Source organism: Asparagus officinalis, chromosome 1 (genome assembly GCF_001876935.1).
Source record: "Asparagus officinalis chromosome 1, Aspof.V1, whole genome shotgun sequence".
NCBI classification, from domain to species: domain Eukaryota; kingdom Viridiplantae; phylum Streptophyta; class Magnoliopsida; order Asparagales; family Asparagaceae; genus Asparagus; species Asparagus officinalis.
Genome location: NC_033794.1, coordinates 41017444 through 41026318, shown reverse-complemented (window position 1 = coordinate 41026318; position 8875 = coordinate 41017444). Strand labels below are relative to the sequence as shown.

At 37.4% G+C, this 8875-nt stretch overlaps 1 long non-coding RNA gene across 1 annotated transcript; it reads right to left on the bottom strand.

Annotated features, from left to right (window-relative positions):
• On the bottom strand, positions 9-1431 carry LOC109842260. Its single transcript, XR_002247310.1, has 3 exons — positions 1052-1431; positions 707-798; positions 9-60 (listed from the first exon to the last, which is right to left on the bottom strand). It is a non-coding gene; the product is annotated as an uncharacterized LOC109842260 (long non-coding RNA).

Genomic DNA, 8875 nt, shown 5'->3' with positions numbered 1-8875 from the left:
CTCTCTTCAAACTGGACTACTAACACCTCCTTCTGCAATTGTGTTGGAGTCACCTGCAGGCTGCAGCCAAATTAAGGCACGAGAGAGTTACTGCCCTTTACTTTTACAATATCACTCTCCAAGGAACAATTTCACCTGTAGTTGCAATTTCTTTCCATTGCAACTACACAACAGAAGTTTAATTGCTTGCTTTTGTCCGAGTTTTAGGCTTTTCTCATTGTTGTTCATGTTACTGTCATAAACATGAACCTCATGGGTCATGACAAGGGAGGACATGCCTATTCATGTATTGAGTAGGAATAAATATACTTATTGCATGTGGCACCTTGGATTGTGGTTTCCCTTTCCCCTCCTTAGGCGGGTCCTCAAAATGCATTGTGTGTGTGCATATCAACAGAGCAATTCCTACTCTGTTAAATTTCATTCTGAACATCATACAGGTGGTTTTCATATTTCTAATGTTTATTCATCCTTTTTTAATTTTATCTTTAGGCCATTCTATACCTTCTTTTGTTATCTATGTGTTTTTGGGGTAAATTACTGAAAATCCCCCTAACGTTTAAAAATATCAATTTACCCTCCTTTCTTTTAGTGTCAACAACATTAACTTGGATAAGGAAGCCTATTCAAGACATGCAAGACAGTAAGAGTTGCTTATTTAAACTTGGCTGGGAAACCTATTAATAGGATGATTTCAATTTTGTACCTGCAACTCTTTTTGCTTGAGATTCTGTGAGAGTTGCCGCAAAGCCAGAGAATCCATGCCTATAGCTGATGCACTTAAGAGCACCCTCCTTGCTGTATAACAAAAAATAATTATTATTATAGTACATTTCCTAGAAAATATATGGTAGTATTTGTTTGAGCTATATATATGTAGCTGATAATCTGACGTTGCATTTTCTCTAACAGGAAATAATCAAAGCACTGATGGAAAGGCTACCACACATGAAAGAGCTTATGGATATGTACTATGGCCCTGATAGAGTGACTGCAAAGCAACAAATGCAGGAGTTAGACAGAGTCGCAAAAACTCTACCAGAGAATATACCTTCATATGTGAAGAGGTTCACTGATCGTGCCGTTCTTTCACTTCATGTTTTCTTTTTTTCAACTTAGTTTTGTTTCCTGTAAATCTTATAATGTGTCATTCTCTGAAATGGAAAACACTGAATATGACAAACTGGAATATTTAAACAGGCCTTTGAGTATTGACTTGGAAATAAAAATGAATGTAATTATTTTGCAATAGGAGCAAATTCTTTGTTTATTATAATATGCAACTTGTTTGGAGTATAATTTGATGTTTGGTTTCTTTGTTGATGTGAATGGGAGCAAATTTTTTATGGATGTTCAGGTTCAGTGTAGGCTTGTAGTTGACAGAAAAGATGTTACTTTCGGCGATGCAAATTAATGTCGACAAAATTATACTTTTTACCGACGCATAATCTTGCCAAAAATTATACGTTTGCCGACGCTATCTAGCGTCGGTAAAAGTATAGCCTTTAGCGACGCTATTTTGTGTCGCCAAAAGTATAGCTTTAAGCGACGCTTCACTCTGCGTCGCTAAAAGCTGCATTTTTGTCGACACTAATTTGCGTCGCCAAAAGTATAGTTTTTAGTGACGAACAATTTTGCGTCGCTAAAAGCTATACTTTTGCCGACGCATAGCTTCTGCCGATGCTGCATGCATCGTCAAAAGTATACTTTTGCCAACGTAAAATATTATGCGTCGCTAAAAGATATACTTTTCCCGACGCATGACGCGTCGCCAAAAGTGTACTTTTGGCGATGCAATGTATTTGCGTCGCCAAATACTTTCCTTGACGCACTTTTGGTGACGTGTTAGCGACGCTGCATTTTGCGTCAGGAAAGATTTTTCCCGACGTTTTTTAAACTTTTGCCAATGTTTTTGTTTCATCGACAATGTTGTATTTTGTTGTAGTGACCCCAGCAGAAAATGATACGATAATAGAAATGACAAAAGAACGTGCAACTAGAAATCTGACAAAATTAACATGTGAAAACACTACTAAAGCATGATAAACATAAAGCATCCAAAATCTATCAGATAACAAGATCATGCAGCTAGCGATCAGTCTAATCATCCAAGTAACAGGGGCATACAATAGATAAAATTAATACCTAAAAATCTACAACATGAGACGTAGTACGTCGAGCGAAATAATTCAAATAAGGAAACCCTCATGTATATACCATATGTCTTAAATTGTAGATAATTAAATATTAATCCTGATCTATATATGAAAAGAAATACAACTGGCCTACATCTCACAAGAATCTAAAATCATCTAAATAACGAGGTCATGTAACTAGTCATCCTATGTCATCTCCCTGGTCCACGTTTCACTAGAGTCAAAGTTCATATTGTCAGATATCTGGTTAACAACCACATCTCACTAGTACCTCAAACCCGCCCCAGTGCGAAACGTTTCACTGGTGCGTGTCTGGAAATAATCAATAATCACAATATCACCGCTCCTCAGACCCACCCCAGTGCGAAAAGGTTCACTGGTGTGAGCCTGAAAATAAACAATGAACACATCCGATAACTGCTCCTCAGACCCACCCTAGTGCGAAACGGTTCACTGGTGCGAGCTTGGAAATAAAAAATAAACATATCCGATAACATGAATCCAGACCTTTCCATCCCAAGTCTAAGTCAACAACTCATATCTCACGGGTCACTATGGTCAAGCAATACTCGCGATTCTCAACTATAACAATGTATAAATGCCATTAATATTGTGTATCAGAGTCGGGAATCATGAATGTGAATGAGAACAACAGTGCACGATGAATTATAAATATCAATTCCATGAATTTAATAATTTTCCTAAAATGATTCTTTTCACAATTAAATTCTTTTAATTTATAATAATTATTCTAAAATAATATTTTAAAATAATAACTTATTAATTCAAATAATTATTTTGCAAAATAATTCCCTTAAAAATTCTTTAATACCATTCAACAACAAATCCATGCATAATAATCATATCACAACTAAAATATGCAGATAATTTATAACAGGTATAAAATTCAGATCTGAGCAAGAGAGATCTTGCCTCGGGTATGTCGAATAAATTAACTTTGACGTGCAAGTCCTCGGCGAGCGTCGGTGTGACGACGCGTGACGACGGTGAGTTACAGACGGTAGGAACTCGGCGACGAGAGCTTCAGGCGGATCCTGAGGGAGGGTCAAAACGAACGGCCGGGTTAGCGTTCGTCAGGCGGAGCTCGACGGCAACGAAGGAGGTTGGCAGTCAGCGGCGGCGTGCGCGTCGAAGAGGAGATGGGGCATAGGAGGCAGCTGCGGTGTGCTACTGGGACGTCGGGTCAGAGGGCAGCGGCCGCGGAGAGGAGGGCTTGGTCGGGACTGACGGCGATGCTGCGGAGGGAGGGTTGCAGCGCTGGAGATCTGGTGGGGCAGATGGAGGCTGTGATGAGGCGGTGATGGAGAGGGGCTGGGGACGCGGTGTTAGCACGGCGTGTGTTTCGTCGTCGGGAAAGAGGAGAGGATAGAGAGAGGGGAGCGGCGGTCGGAGGAAGGGCTGCGATGTGGAGGACGGGGAAGAGGAGAGCGGCGCTCGATCTGAGAACAGGGGGAGGAGCTCGGCTTGGAGGAGAGAGCGTGAGAAGGAGGATGCGGCGGCGGGGAGATGGAGGTGGTTGAGGGTGAGGGCGGCCGACGGGTGGCACGGCAGATGAGGAGGCCGGCGGTGGGTCTGGTCGGGCGCAAAGGAGAGAGGAAGGAGAAGAAGAGAGATGGGGCGGCGGGCTGTTTTCGTTGAACAGGAGAAGAAGAGGGAGAGAAATAATGAATTTTAATATATATATATATATATATATATATTTATATATATATATTATATATATATATATAGAAAAATTAGGTTTTTAAAAATTAATTAAAAATAATAATAATCACAAAAAAAATAATTAATTACGTAAAAATTATCTACACATCAAAACGTACCAGTTGTAATATTACAACCGATAATATACAATAGTAGAAATAATACAAGAAATTACACAATTAAACAAGAATAATTAATAAAAAAATATAATTATTTATATTTAAAATCAAATAATTATAGGATAATTATCTACGCGATAAAACGTACAACTTATACTAATACAACTGATAATATGCAACAGTAGAAATAATACAACAAATTATACAAAATTATTATATAAAAATATACGTAATAACAAAAATAATACAATGTATTATTCAAAATGACATATAACAATATCAATAACGCAACAGATAAATTCCAAAAAATTTGACTGTATTAAGTTAATTTATAAATATCAAAATCATTTAAATAAATATAAATCTTGAACTTTAAATCATAAAAAATTATAGAAAATCAAGAAAAATACAAATACTCTTTTAAAAATAATAATTAAATATTTTAAAATACCAAAAAATTATTTTAACTAGTATTAAAAATTCATGGTCCTTACAGTCGACTCATACAATAATGAGTCGACTGGTCAGAGACTTTTGATAAAACGACTGAGTTTCATGAGTCGACTTATGACAGGCATGAGTCGACTCAACCTGATGAGTCGACTCAACCTGATGAGTCGACTCATGACTGTTATGAGTCTATTCACTGGCTGAAAACTGGATGCTTCGATTCTTTAATTCGCATTTTCGTTCCATGCTTCAACCTGCATTCCACTGTGCTGTTTTGCACCTCTATTCTCAAGCTACCATGAGAATCTTCTATCCTCAAGCTCTCATGAGGATCGCTAAGTTCCGAAGAGAAGATACACCCGTATCACGTAGTATGAATTAGAATTAGATTAATAGGATGTAAAAACAACATTTCTTCATGGTGATCTTGATGAAGAAATTTATATGACTCGGTCATTAGGGTTTCGAGCTGCAGGAAATGAAAAGTTGATGTGTAGATTGAAGAAATCGCTATACGGGTTGAAGCAATCTCCAAGACAGTGGTATAGGCAATTCGATGGGTTTATACTCGGCAAGTAATACATAAGGAGACAGTTTGATCCTTGTGTGTATTGTCACAAGCTTTATGGAGGTGCGTACATTTATTTATTGCTTTATGTCGATGAAATGTTGGTTGCTTTCATTTCCAGATCCGCCATAGATAAATTAAAAATACAGCTTTCTAGTGAGTTTGAAATGAAGGATTTGAGTGAAGCAAAGCGCATTTTGGGGATGAAGATCAACGAGACAGAGATAAGAGTAAAATTTGTTTAACACATGTAACTTATTTGAAAAAGGTGTTACAGTGATTCAATGTTAGTATGGAAACGAAGCCAGTTAGTGTACCTTTGGGAGCTCATTTGAAGCTTTCAGCTGATCTTTCGCCGAAGTCAGTTAAAGATAGAGAGTTGATGTTTAAGACTCCTTATGTAAGCGCAATGGGAAGTTTAATGTATGCAATGGTATGTACAAGGTCAGATCTATCACAGGAAGTTAGCATGATTTCATGATACATGCACGACCCGGGTCCGGGTCATTGGGATGCTGTAAGGTGGATATTGAGGTATATTCGAGGTACTCTCAATGTTGGTTTGATATTTGAGTAGGTAATTGGTGGTGGACATTTATGCATTGGATACATAGATTCCGATTATGCTGGAGATTTGGACAAGTGCCGATCGACGACGGGGTATGTGTTAACTTTGACCCGTGCGCTGGTGTGTTGGAAATGCACCTTGTAGTCTACAATTACTTTGTCAATATGATGATTACAGAGGATATTAAGGAGGAAATATGGCTTATAGGACTTTTGGAGGACCTTGGTGTTTCGTAGCGGTCTGTAACCATTCATTGTGATAGCATGAATGATATCTATTTGGCGAAGAATCAAGTGTTCCATGCGAGGACAAAGCACATCGATGTTCGCTATCACTTTGTCTAGGATGTTCTTGAATACGGGGATGTGGAGCTCGTGAAGGTCCACACAAAAGATAATCCAGCAGATATGCTCACGAAGGTGGTCTCTAGCAGCAAGTTCGATCACTGTAGAAACTTATTGTAGATTTGTGCTTGTTGAGGCCTGGTGAGGCTATTTGGAAGAACTCGGGCAGCTTGATCCATTGGGAGAGGGTATATGTAGGCAACCACATTGGCGCAGCCGGATTTGTGAGATGACACATTGGTGCTCTTGTTTGTGTTGGCTCAGTTTTGGGAACACTTCGTCGAGGTGGAGAATTGTTAAAAAAGGTAAATAATGTTAAAAAAGACATAGAACAGGAAAAACTCTGGTCAGTCGACTGATAGAAGTTATCAGTCGACTGATATGTGCACACTACAGGAATGGAAAAATGCCACACTAGAAAGTCGATCTATGAATCCATATCGATCGACCGATGAAGACCTACTGGTCGACCGGTGGCTTCCTATCACTCGATCGATAGCGAGCAAAACAGATATATCTGTTTCCCAGTTTGTTTTGGTTTAGAGTTTTATATATTAAAGACATGTTTTTAGGGGTTTATCATTAGAGAGAGGGTTATTATCAGAGACTTTTGAGCACGTTGAGAGGGAGAATTTTGAGGGTGAGTGAGATCTTGTTGGTTAGAGTTATTGTGATTGTTTGAGAGTTGTAACACATTGTATTTCTCCTCTCTATAGTAAAATCTCCCTATCCTCTCCCCGTGGACGTAGGCAACTTGCCAAACCACGTATATCTCTGTATTTGTGATTGATTTTGATCGTTTTATTGTGGATTGTGCTCGTGGTGTTCTTCGTTCGTTGCTTATCGACTCGTTGTGGTTTGAGTCCGCTTCCGCTGGGCGCAACAACAATTGTAATCAATTCAAAAATAACATTCAGGTATGGATCTAGAAACTTTAGTCAGTAGAGGCAAGACTACAATGTAACTAGTATATGAGTGAATTCAACTAACCTCAATTATCTTTTATCTTTTATCTTTTTTTTTTGTTTCTTTCTTTAGTCATCACTTTATTTTCTTTCTCAAAAGCAATCTTAGTAAATCAATATTATATGCAAATCATCTTTACCATGCCTTTCCATCAATTAATCTATAGCTCTTTATATACTCTATAGTTTCTCCTAGTTTGCACTTATATATATCCGCGCACACTTTAGGCAGTACTTATATACGCTAAAGTTTCTAAAAATTACACTTTTAATACCTTCTATTATGCACACGTGAGAATTTTCCCTTTATTTTTTCCAAATGACATGCATAATCTAATGTTAGAATATTTTAAGTCTTATTATTTCTTGAATTTACTGCTAAACATTACCCCAACCCTCTTTTAAAATTATCCTTATTATATTTTAAAATTGAATTATGGTGGATGCAACAGTAAATTTAATAAATATTAAGAGCTAAAGGGATATAAAATTATCTTGTGAGTGTCACATAGAAAAATTTGCGGAAAATTTCTCATGTTTACACAACATAGAGAACCAAAGTGTGCATTTTAGAAACTTTAGCGTATATTAGTGCCGTAAAAAACAGGTATGGGTACATAAATGCAAAATCATAGTGTATTTAGGTGATAATCAGCCAAACAGAGAACACAAACACGTACCCCACCCACACACAAACAGACGAACTTTTTCCAAAGAACAACCAACACCGTAAAGTGCCCTAACGTGAATTATGTACTTCTTGACATACAAAAAGACGAAACCTACACCAAACTTTAGTTCCAAATTAGCAAACACCTACAAAATGTAATTATTCATCTCCTTCCTCATTCTTTTTTCCGGTTTTCTTTTCTTTTGGACCCAATAACCTTTGGTACAAAAAATAAAATAAAAATAAAACTTAACAGGCTTTCTTTTTTAGGCTTCAGGGTGGAGGTCAGTGGGGGTAGTTGCATACACTACTCCCACTGTAGATCCGCTCCTAATAACACTTTATCATATCCCTATAAATTGCATTCATTTCTATTTTATACTCAATAAGACAGATCATAAAACTTTTTCATTAATTAATCATCAGTTATAAGAAAAACAACGATCTCTCCACTACTTTTAAATAATGGAGATGACCCGGATCCATTTTATCTGTACCAAGTAACCTTTCCGGGATAATATCAAAGCAAAAGATTGCAAAATATGGCCATAAAGACGTCGACGAATTATTCTACAACGTTGATACTAGAAAAAGAAAAATGACTCAAGGACCCAAAATATGGGACCAAGGGAGGGGACAGGTAAGGTGTCCCCTCCCTATTGCATAATGAGTTCGCATGACCAACTCATTATGTAATAGGGAGGGGACACCTCACATGTCCCCTCCTTTGGTCCCATATTTTGAGTCCCCACAGCAACAATCTTAGAAAAATCATCATTCTGATTGGAATTGAATTCCATCCTGCCATTGTCACATTGTCAGACACGTCAACAAATATTAAATGCATTAATAACTAGCATCTAAAAGGGGACATTTAGTTAGATACAACTTAATTGTTTCAACTAAATATTGGTAGATAGAATCTAATTAAAGATGGGGCCACAAGTATAAAAGTAAGGCAAAGTCCCCCACTTGCTTAAAACCTAGTTAAAGGCCACAAAATAAACATCATTGCTGCTAAAGAAAGATATATTCTGCTCAACAAAAGTCTTTACTACCATTTGTGATTCTCATTTGAAGGAGGAGGAGGAGGAGGAGAAAATAATAATAGTTCTAGTACATAAGGTGACCACTTTATTCACTTTTCTATTATTATTTAGTTTGGTTTGCTCTTTAAATTCAAATAATACAGATAATTAGATTAAATAGAGAAGAGCATGGGTATGACTATGCCTTTGAGCTTTGCTGTCTACATCATAAAAATGGTGTCTGCTATGCTTGAAGGCTGGATTTCTTTCATATTATCGGCA